This window comes from Pogonomyrmex barbatus, unplaced genomic scaffold (genome assembly GCF_055798465.1).
Source record: "Pogonomyrmex barbatus isolate J1 unplaced genomic scaffold, ASM5579846v1 scaffold4, whole genome shotgun sequence".
Classification (NCBI taxonomy): Eukaryota; Metazoa; Arthropoda; class Insecta; order Hymenoptera; family Formicidae; genus Pogonomyrmex; species Pogonomyrmex barbatus.
In genome coordinates, this window is record NW_028297138.1 from 4,040,828 (window position 1) to 4,053,007 (window position 12,180).

The window sequence follows — 12,180 nt, forward strand, 5'->3', positions numbered from 1 at the left end:
ATATTTTTTATATTGTTAATTTTAGAAGGTGTGTGATATTTTGAATAAATTTGTTTAAATAAAAACTCGGCGTTAGAATCATCACAGATAGATCTTTTGGTAATAGAGCGGGGGAGCTCTAGGGGGAGCGGAACATACTGTCTCCACGCATACACTTTTTAACACAAGGCGAGATTCCACGATGATTTACAACTTTCTACGTAAAGTTTAACTCAAATCTATATGTTTAGATATTATAAGATAAAATGAAGTGTTTTGTTTATAACATTTTAAAAAACAACGAGCGCCGAGGAAAGTCAATCTTCTCCGCCTAAACTTTTAATTAAATGTGCAAATATACATATACTGAGATATTATGCTAATTAAAGTTTAATTATTAAGTTAAACACACATTTATATTCCGAAGTTTATTTGTTAATAATTTTTAATAAACAGCGAATGATTAAAATCTTCGAATTATTACTCAGAATGATGCTTTTAATATATGTTAAGGTCATTGAAATCCGTGAGATCACTCACTTTATGCAGTTTTATCAATTAAATTTACTGAAAACACGTGTATGTGCATGTGTACACACACACGCGCGCGCGCGCGCGCGCACACACACACACACACACACACACACAAGAAAATAAAGTCACTTTTATTATACAAATCGAATCCAAGAGTTGAGTTTATCGATTGAATCTACTTAAAACTCGATCGATTCAACCGTTAATGAGATCCAATAATCTCGGGTACTCGCAAATCGCCGGCTTGCATAAAATCGCACAGTAGTGTTTTGGTTGTCTGTATGACTTGACATCTAAGACAGCAACATCCGAATATGATTTTACGCGAGCCGGCGATTTGCGATAATGACTGAATCGATCAAGTTTTAAGTAGACTCAATCGATAGTGTCGGAAGCGCCCACCGCTGACGAAGCGGATTGCGGCAAGCGAGCGACACTTTATTATTCGATTATTATTACTTTTATTAATTGATAGTGATTACTAAATTGTAACCGTTTGTATTTATTTTTTAACTGCTCTACTTAAGTAAATTATGTCAATTGCTTATGTCTTAGGTAAATTATGTCAGTTGCTAAATCTGATTGCGCGATCTTTACGCGGGAAGCTGCCGCGCGACCTAGAGGTATACCGCGAATGCTGACGATCATTATTACGCTGCAAGGACCAGCTGCCCAAAACTGGATAAAAACAAGAGACTGGTGCTAAAAGTGGGATTCGTTAAGATTCTTTCTTCTATTGTCGTCACGTCTGTCACGGTCCGAATTAATAAATGCAAAGTGTAAAGTTTATTAAAGTTCATTAACGAAGTCGAAGTATCATCATTTAAAATAAAATCTTGCAATCGACTTCCAAGCTAATCCATTCTCGAAACGACCGCAACAATAGCTTGGATTCAATTTGTATAATAAAAGTAATTTTATTTCTTTTTCTGCGTGCCCTACGAGTAGAGATATTATGATTTAAATGTCTAATCCGGAAATTTCTACTTTAAGAAACGTTATCATCATTATTATCGTCTTTGTATGGCTATAATTTTTGTCGTGAGAAATACTGGCTTGCCAGCTTAGTTCTGCTGTGTTCGAAAATGGATTTTCAGCGCTGGCAGCATTGTGAGCATCATTCCAAAATTCACCATCAACATACTATAGCAGTATTCTAAAGTTAATTGTCAGTGTTGGCACCACTATGAACACCCTTCCAAAATTCTATGGTAAAGAAATAAGATGTCGACATATAATGTTTAATGTTCATTTCTATCAATCAAGAGATATGGATCTTGATTAATTCATGATTAAGATCAAAATCAATTAATCTACTTGTAATTGTCATAAAACATCTACCATAAAAAATCAGATCTATAAAATAATATTGTATATTTCTTTCTTTATAATAATACTATATAATTATTATGATTGTCTATATATTTATTATCAGCATTGATTATAAATATTAATTAGCACGAAGATTTTATAATTTAAAGCTTGAAATACTATTTATAATTATGATAATCTTATAAACATATGCTTGTAGCCATTAAATTATTATTAATAATGTACATGAGTAGGTGTAAGCGACCAAATAATCTAATCCAGGAACTCCGAGCGGAGTGCGGGGTAACTCGTAGGCGCAGGATAGAGAAGAGGGGCGAACGTTTCGTCGATGGTCTTTTGGGATGTGCCACCAAAGGGAGTGAAGGTTCCTCCCTTTTTTTTTTAGGAAAGAGCTGCGAAAAGATGTCATTTCGTAGAAATCGATGACCATAGTGTCGGTCCATAACAGATGGTTTAAACTTTAAGAAGTAAGAAATTGATCAATCATAATCGAATAATGAAAAGAATAATCGACTACGATTGATTAATTTCTTACGGAGGCTTAAAGGATTAAATATTGTGGACCGAAACTTAAGAAAAGCGCCGATACTCTGGCTGCTAAACAAATGTACATGTCGAAACATGTTAATTTCGAACAATCTCAAAAAAACTGTCATTCAGCGAAATAATATATTAGCCGGTAAATGAACACTTTTCCTCTCTTAATTGTTTTCCTTGTTCTTTTTTTTCTTAGTAGTAAATACTGAAACGTGCTCGTTCCTATTTAGTCAAGCTCAAGTTCTCATGTAGGAGACAAATTAACTTTGGCAAGCAATAAATTTTGGCAGCGACATGGAAACTATAAAAAAAAGATGAACAAATTCAGTAAGAAAAAATTTATTACCCTTTTTTTATTACACTAGTGAATAATATTCTATCATTAATGTCGAATTTCTTATTTGCAACGGAAACTTTCTCTTTTTCATGAGAATCACATCAAAACATCGTCAAACACCCCCTAATTTGAAGCGGAGACTTAACATGATCAATTCAGAATATTTATTTTATTTTAAAATGAGAAATAGATTTGATTGAAATCATATTTTTAAGTGTGAAAATGTTTTTTTATTCACATTTTCTTTTTATAATATCTTTTTTTCATATATGCTAAAAACTAAAGCTAACAGTTCGCAATCGACAAGTTGATGCCTATCGAAGATATCGCTTTCGCGTATCACATTCAATACCTGTTCAGGATTTGTTATAATAGATGCAATGTTGGAGAATCGCATATACTTAACATCGATCGATATCGACGAGTCGATTGAACGTTACATCAATACATTCGGCGAGATCAAACATATGGCGTAGCATCGATTCGACCATCATAATACGTTTAAAGATTCAAGACATACGAGTGTAACGTCGTTCATCGTGCAAACTCGGACCGTTAACCAACGCTTATAAAATTGTAATTGTTTCGTAACAATTTGTAGATATTCAATCGCTGCTCATAGAGTCCTTTCCATGTTTCGAGAGACAGTATCAATTTCTGTCCTCGATGATCTCCTAGGGCGATCTCCAAATTGAAATCAACGTTGGACCTCCGTAGCTCGGGGGTCCAACGTTGATTTCAATTTCCAGAAACTAGAAGCCCGTAGCCATCAAGTTATAATGTAAGCGCATCGCGCGACACTCTACCGAAATGTTGTGTACGAAAATTAAGTACATAATAGCGTAATATTACAAAAAAAAGAAAAAAAAGATGTCGAACTTACGCGTTACGTTACTTCTTCGTTTCGTCATCGTACCGTGCGCTGCTTCCTTTCGCTGAGTAGATTGCGTGTGGATTGTTCGTACAAACAAATGAACGGAGGACTGATCGCACCCACGTAAATTTTGACGCTTCGCGAGCTGATTATAATGCTCACGACAACGAAATGCTCGAGCATCGAGGAACTTCGCGAAACCGGTTTTATTGTAAATTAAATCGCGTGTTGACGAAACGAGCCAGACGATTGACGCCAGTGAGGAAAGAAAATAACTTTAATCGTATATAAATATATATATATATATATATATATATATATATATATATTTATTTATTTATATATAGATATATATACCTGATATATATACAGAGTGTCCCAAAACTCTCGCATTTGGGGTACACTAGGTGATTTGTTATGCTAAAAGAAACAACTTTTTTCTTTAGCAAAATTGCATACGACGAGTAGTTTTTACAGTAGATTAGATTAAAAATGACGAATGAGTGCGCGTGCGTGCATAGCGGTCAGGGTCGGCACGCGTTCCTCAAGCCAGCGTGGCTTGGGACTTAATCTTTGACGACTTCACGTACTTTCACGTACACTATTGTTTAAAATATAATACAAATTAACAAAATAAGTGTTGTTTTCATCCTTTATGTAACGATTCAATAAAAGAATTGTCTGATTTCGTAGCATTATCTGGAAATAAAAATAAATGTAAATTATATGATGTATGAACTGAGCATTCTATTATTTTAATTATTTTTTTATTGTATGCGCAATTGCATATGACAATAAAAAAAATACTAAATTTAATGAATACTTAATTAATTACGTGAGTACTTAATCACGAAAAGTAAAAAAATTAATTTTTTCATAATTTTCTAATAGTGTCTAAATAATTCGGTAAATTCAGTATTTTTTTATTGTTATATGCAATTGCGCAGTAATTAAAATAAGAAAATGCTCAGTTCATATATCATATTATTTACATTTATTTTTATTTCGAGATAATGCTACGAAATCAGATAATTTTTTTTATTAAATCGTTAAAGGATGAAAACAATACTTATTTTATTAACTTTTATCATATTTCAAACAATATAATACGTGAAAGATTAAATACGTCGTCAAAAATTAAGTACCAGGCCGCGCCGGCCTGAGGAATGCGTGCCATTCTGACCGCTACGCGCGCTCATTCGTCACTTTTAATCTGATCTACTGTAAAAACTACTCGTCGCACGCAATTTTGTTAAAGAAAAAAGTTGTTTCTTTTAGCATAAAGAATCACGCAGTGTACTCTAAATGCGAGAGTTTTGGGACACCCGCTGTATATACACTATGACGCTTTACAGCTGCCGGTCACAAGGGGCGTAAGCCCCGACCGCGGGGAGGTTGATCCGGATCCGCGTCCTCCGATGGGGGGAGGAAGGCGGCCGATTATTATTTGGCCAGCGAGCCCGTTGTCGCGGTCGCGTGCGGCGTTATTATTTTCAGGGCGCGGAGTGACGGCTGCTATTTCTGCATGTACTATGCGCTCTGACGGACGAAGATCAGCGTGACGGATGTAGGAGGAACTGCCGAACAGAGAGCGACGTGAAGGAGTTAGAATCCGCAGGTCGTATTACCCTTCTTGCATTTACGTCAGCGGGAATGGAGGTGCCGCTGTTATATGAATCTCTTTTCCAGCTAAGGAGGCTGTTATTGCCGATCGAGAGGCGAGCGGGGAAGGCGCCACCCTAAGGAACAAAGCATGGAGGACCCCGATTACGGGACGTCCCAGCGAGACTTTGAAAGGACCGGCAACTGGCGAGGATACCGAATTGACGGGACGAGAGGCAAGGATCTCAAAGGTCAAGAAGCCAAAGGACGTAGCCGTAGGTGCTGCCGCCTTTTGAATTTCCTGCGAGGTCTTCGCGGTGCGCGGCCGATTAGGGCCACGCGATTAGCCGATTTTCGGCCAATAAGAAATCGCGAGAGGGGGACAGCGATCGCCTGCGTGTGTTCCGCGTGAAAGAATCATTTATCGTGGTGCGCTTCTGATAAGAAGGATGTGTATCCGAGGTCGTCAACCTGCCGAAAGGAAGCAAGGAAGTGTCGTTATTGGTGAGCCGGACGTTCTCCTCTTTGTAAAGCCGTCACCTCCGTCGTCGCGCGGGCAATGTGCGAATCGAGCGAGCATCGCGGGAATGCCGATGACGCGAGTTTAAGTGAGTGTTAATTAGAGTAACGGATCAAGTGCCAGTGCCTGCGACGGTCGGGACAATCGCTCGCCATAGGGGAAAGTTCGAACCACGTTTTCACCCTCCTCAGCGGCCACGTTAAGTCGTCTTTGTTAATGTTAGTTTCGTAACAACGCGTCATTTTGCGTGCCGTTAAGCAGCCCTTAATTGTTGTACCGCGTTGTGGAATGACGTCGCATTTATACGTTGAGTTGTGATGGGGATTGTGAATCGCTTCAGGGTAGTGTCGCGTATCTTAGTATTATCGCTAGCGTTAAGCGTATTTTAGTATTAGCGCTAGCGCTTGAGTACGATGATTGTTTTTTTTTTTTTAGTGTGTTGCGCTATCCTGCTTTTGCGAGCTTAATTTTCAGCACCTCCTTGCTTGTACGTGCTATTAATCGGGCTGCGGATTGCCGTGCACTTATTGCCGTTTCAATTGCGCTATTTAACTAATTGCATGCTTATTGTTTTATATTTTTTTGTGCTGCCAGTTTCGCTTCGAATTCCAAGCGCTTGTAATAACGAAATTCCGCATGAAAAATCGATGTCGAATTGCCAAGGATATTATAACCGAAAGTTCTCATTGCCGATCACTGTGTACGCATGTGCTGTGTCGCGTGCTCTTCGAGTCAGCTGTTTACCGCGTGATCGGCAAGATCGCATACGTATTGTGAATTATTTCGAAGTCGCGTCGGAAAGTCTGCGAATAAACTCGCTGTTAATTATTAACCAATGTTGTCAATTATTTATGGACCTTCTCTCTCTCTCTCTTCAAAAAGCGCCCTGATCACCGAATCACCCCCTCTCCCTATCCACATCTGAGCAGCCGTGCAATCTGTCGCTGCGTGTTGCGTCTCGGCTCGCGAACAATTAGAATTCCGAATTTTCGTAGCACGTCCTGCGTGCCTGGCGCCCAACCGTGTTTTTGTATATGAGTAACTCACGAGTCATATCGAGTTGCTGTCATGTGCCGGTTAATTTTGACGGACCGGAAGACGCGGACGCGCGGCGAATTTGGATCGCGCTCGTAAGATCGGCGACCAACAAATTCAGGGCAGCGGTTGCAAATATAAATATATGTATACCTTATTTACACATATTAATATCAAGCATCGTCCAAACACGAGATCATCAAAATCCGACGTTAAAAAAATATTAACTTCGAGAGGTGACTCGTTGAGGAATTGCACACTTCGGCGAGAAGAAATTTTCGAAGACGTGTCATAATTCGAGAATTGACAATCTGTGACAATTGACAATCTGTGGCAAGTTGATATTGTCGAGATGCGCTCGTACTCGAGTTTCAACAGAGGTCATCACTACATACTTACCGTCATCGATACGTTGAGCAAATACGCTTGGGCCGTATCGCTCAAGAACAAGGTCAGAAGCGAGACGGTTAACGCGAGATAATTCGAGAGTGTGGAAGATGCCCGAGAAACTTGCAAACGGATATGGAGAAGGAATTGTACAACGCCGATGTGCAGAAACTCTTGAAGAAATTCACAATATTAATCATTATTCTACGTATTCGTCATTAAAGGCATCGATCGTCGAACGGTTCAATTGCACGCTTAAAAATGATGGAAGATGTTTACGCTCAACGGTACTTATAAGGTCGAAGTGCTATCGCGTCTCATATCACAACGCGCGCAAGCATCGCACTATCAGCATGTGATCTGTTGACGTAATTCCCGCGATCGTCGAAAGACTTTTGGACACGGTACAACGCGATAAAGACCGCAGGTCCAGCAAAATTCAAAGTAAGCGATTCGGTACGCGTGATCAAATATAAGACAGCTTTCGAAAAAGATTACACGTCACATTGGATCACCGAGGTATTTATGATCGTTAAAATGCAGTGTACTAATCCCATAACCTATTTGCTCGAAAACTATCGCAGAAAATCCGTTACAGGAACATTCTATGAGCCCGAGTTGCATCGCGCGACTCATCCGGATGTGTATTTCGTGGAGAAAGTACTGCGCAAAAAAGGAGACAAGATTTATGTTAAGAGGCTGGGATTCGATAGATCACATAATTCTTGGATACATAAAAACAATGTGATTTAATTCATGTAAACAAATAAAAAAAATATATAAAAATGTATAAAAAAAGTCTTATTATTTTTTCTTCTATTACATCTTACATCTATTACATCTATTACATCTTAGTAAAAAAAATTATACATGTATGATAACTACGACAAAACTTATGATAATATTAAAATGTATAAAACTACAGGAAATACGTACATATGTACATACGTACATGCATACATACATACGTACATACGTACATATATATGTACATACGTATAACATACATATATAAAAAATATATATGTTATATAAATGTATACAAAAAAATCTTAAATTCACTTATTGTAAACAAATAAAAAAAGATATTTATATATAAAATGTGATAGAATTCGATAATCAGGGAAGAAAGAAAACTCATACGTTTTATTTGCTTGAAATACCTTTCCGGAAGCGGAAGTTAGGATCCATAATTTTTATTTTTCATAACCAAGTAACCAAAAGAAAAGAAAAAAAAACAAGGCGCGCGCAAATACAAAATAAAGAGCAAAATTCTGTTTCATATACACCTTTCTCCTAACGCCCTCTTGAACATAATTTTCTCTTAAACGTTTTCCTTTAAACCTAACTTATTAACTAGATGATTGAACCGTGGATCCGGCAATGACTTAGTAAAGATATCCGCCAAATTTCGTCAGTGTTTAAATGTTCAATGCATATGTCTTGTCTTTCTATGCTTTCCCATATAAAATGATGGCGAACATCTATATGTTCAGTGCGTTGGCTAATTATTTGATTTTTTGCTACACTAATTGCATCATTATTATCGCATCGCATCTTAACTGCCCGCAGTCTCTAAACCTATTTCTGTAGATAATATACGAAACCAAATCGTTTCTTGACTCACAAATGACAACACAATATACTCGGCCTCCACTGTAAATAAAGCAATTTTTTGTTTTTTGCTAAACCAAAATATTGGTCTGCCTGACATAGTGAAAACGCATTCCATAATAGACTTTCGATCACGCGTATCATTTGCCCAATTGATATCGCTATAACCAATTATTTGCGCATATTCTTTCTTTTGAAAAACTAATTTTAAATCTATTGTATCCTTAAGAAAAGCAATAAAATTGTTTGCTTTTAGTACCAATTGTCGCTCGAGATTTTCAGCTAATTTTTCAATGCGACGTACTACAGTTCGAGAAGAAAGACTAATTGATTTAAATTTATTAATATCATTAGGATATATTGTTTCTGCGACAATTTCTAAACATTGTTTGACAAATGGACCAATGCTAAATGGACGTGATTCACGTGCAATAAGATGAGCAATTTTGTAACTGGCATAGAATGCAGACTCACTTAATTTCGATTTTTCTCCCTGTATTAGAATAATATCTTTATTAAATGTAATGTACCTGATAAAAAATTTTTTATGTAAAAACATATATATATATATATATATATATATTTATATATATTTATACATGTTTATATGCATATATTCTTATACGAAAAATTTTTTACCGGGTATAATTAAATATAATGAATTAAATTAAAACTGACTACAGTAAAAAACGCATATTTTATATTATAATAGTATGTATATTATGAAAATTACTTTATTGTTGGAAACAGCTGATTTTAAATCGTGTAAAAGTTGAATTCGCTCCGGTCCTTTTATCTTGTCATAAGTGGCTCCATGTTTTGTGTTATAATGTCTTCCGATATTATATTTCTTTGAATTCATAATGGTTCCACAGATCAAACATTGCGCTTGATTATCATGCTTCATTATGAACCACTTCTCTTCTCATGAAGAACTGTCCGAACTTGAACTTAAAGTTCTTTTCCTTTGATTATCCATTACACACGTTAAATTATAAAATTGCAAATGTGTCTGACTATTCTAGACAAGAGACAATTTGATTATACTCTTGCTTAGTTATTGTTTTTCTTTTATTTTGAGCGTTTAGCAGATTAATATTAGCAGATGTTTATTTTGAAATTGTTGGAAGTTTTCTTCGCAGAAAAGGGACTATTCTTCTGGATTTAAAAATATAATTTTAAAGCGCTAAGTTAAACGTGATATATGTATTCATAATTTTATGATTGTATTGTAAGTTTATATTTTAATACATTGTTATTGTTTATATTATTGTTTTATTTTCTTTGTTATATTTAAATTTTTGTTAAACATATTTAAATGTATTAATTATATAATTTTTAATTTAGCACAAATTTTGACAACTTACAATATTTATTAAATAGAGATAAGCATTTTAATTAAAATTTTCCTATAATGAATGCTTATTATTATTATTGTTAGGACAATCAAAACATGCTAGAGCATATTTCTTTATTTGACTAATAAAAAAATTAACTAGATATAAGTAAAAATTAACTAGATATAAGTTGAATTCATAAAAATTTATGCATTTTAAGTCCTATATATATATTACAATATATTTTTGCATATTTCATCTTTAAATGGTTTAGCTAAACTGTTATAAAAAAATTGTATGATGTTACAAAGTACTAATAGTTTAAGACTACACTATCGTTCATATATACACGCAACGCTATTTTTGTAAGTGTGAAATGCGAAACTTTATCCCAAGGTATTAAAAATATTAGATACGCTTCTGAGATGTGCACAACAGGCGAGCGCTCGCGGGCTCGATTTTAGCGTTTTGCCAACCCTTGGGTTACGTTGTGCACGTGTCTTTCGCGATACTTTCTGCGATTGCGTCGTTGCTATCACCACTATTTCTTTTTTTTTTTATTTATCTTGACGTTATTTCTCAAAACAGCCTGGGCCCATAACCTGACAGAATTTGATAATCAGGGAAGAAAGAAAACTCACACGTTTTATCCGCTTGAGATATCTTTCCGAAAGCGGAAGTTAGGATCCATAGTTTTTATTTTTTGTAACCAAGTAACCAAAAGAAAAAAAAAGAAAACAGGGCGCGCGCAAATACAAAATAAAGAGCAAAATTCTATTTCATATACATCTTTCTCCTAACAAAATGTATACAAAGAGTCTTATTATTTTATTCTTCCATTACATCTTCATAAAAAAACTATACATGTATACTACATGAAATGCGGTAACTACGATGAAATTTATGATAATAAAATAAAACTACGTACACATATTTTCTGTAACAAACGTTACACACGTATGTACATACGTATAAAACATATCTACATATCTATATATACGTATAAAACATATCTACATATGTATATACATATGTATAAAACTACAAGAAATACGTACATACGTACATACATATGTACATATGTACATATGTACATATAAACTAACTTATATATAAAAATATAAAAAATATATATACATGTATATATATTACAAAGGTATCCGCCAATATCCCTCACGGTAACGTCTCTGTCGAAATCCAGTACGATATATTGTTTGTCATCGTATGAACTCAGAGCAATTTTCGATTTAGACACCGTTTATACTTTGTGTAACTTTGATCTTATACATGACTGACGACGAGTCATTTTGATTTCTTCACTCAAACACCGCGTGTAATCATGAAGATTATTGTTCACCCTATGATGTTATTCTTTACACATTTCGCCTTTTTAGTGTCCTTTTTCCATCTTCAGCGCGTACATCTTCGTTCTGAGTCTGACAATTCCGTCATTATCGCACTGTTATTCTCATCCTTCATTACTTTTTATTCGCGAGAGGCATACCATATGCGTTGTCCGTCGGATAATCTTGTGTCGAATCTAGCAATATCGCGTTTCGTAACGTCTTGTAAACGTCATCGCATTCGATGTGGTATATGAGACTGTCTGTGTCGGTGTATGTACATAATTTTGTATTTGTCGCGATACAATGGTAACATATACTCGTGGTGAAATTCGTACAGATTTTCGATATGTCAAGTATACACATATCCACGTAAATCGGCTTATTGAAATTCATCTTGAGTTTACGGCAGTTCGATGGCAATTATAATAAATTTTCCGCAAAGACACTGCGGCTGTAGAAATTTGATTTGACGATCATTGCCTCCGCACCGTATGGTCCGTCCCATTTCGTTACTAGTTTTACATCAATTTCGAACATTTTCCATCATTTTGTCAAATACCGCATTGTTCATTAATTTATACAAAATTTTTTCGAAATTATTTTTTGCGCATCTTTTAAACTGTGTATTCAGTTCGATGTAAGCACGAAGCTAGGCGGATTAAACGAATTGTAGAGTCTTTACGATACGAAAACCGTGGTGCATGCCCTGCTGCAGGTAGTGGATGACGTATCGCTTCTTATTATAT

General features: G+C 35.6%; 1 protein-coding gene and 1 long non-coding RNA gene across 12 annotated transcripts in view; one reads left to right on the plus strand and one right to left on the minus strand.

Moving 5' to 3' along the window:
* The window catches only part of LOC105423461 (extracellular serine/threonine protein CG31145), a 450,620-nt gene that overhangs the window by 369,221 nt on the left and 69,219 nt on the right, over positions 1-12,180 (minus strand). The gene's annotated exons all lie outside the window — the stretch shown is intronic.
* LOC148935693 (uncharacterized) lies at positions 6,923-8,350 on the plus strand. Its single transcript, XR_016140120.1, has 2 exons — positions 6,923-7,656; positions 7,736-8,350. It is a non-coding gene; the product is annotated as an uncharacterized LOC148935693 (long non-coding RNA).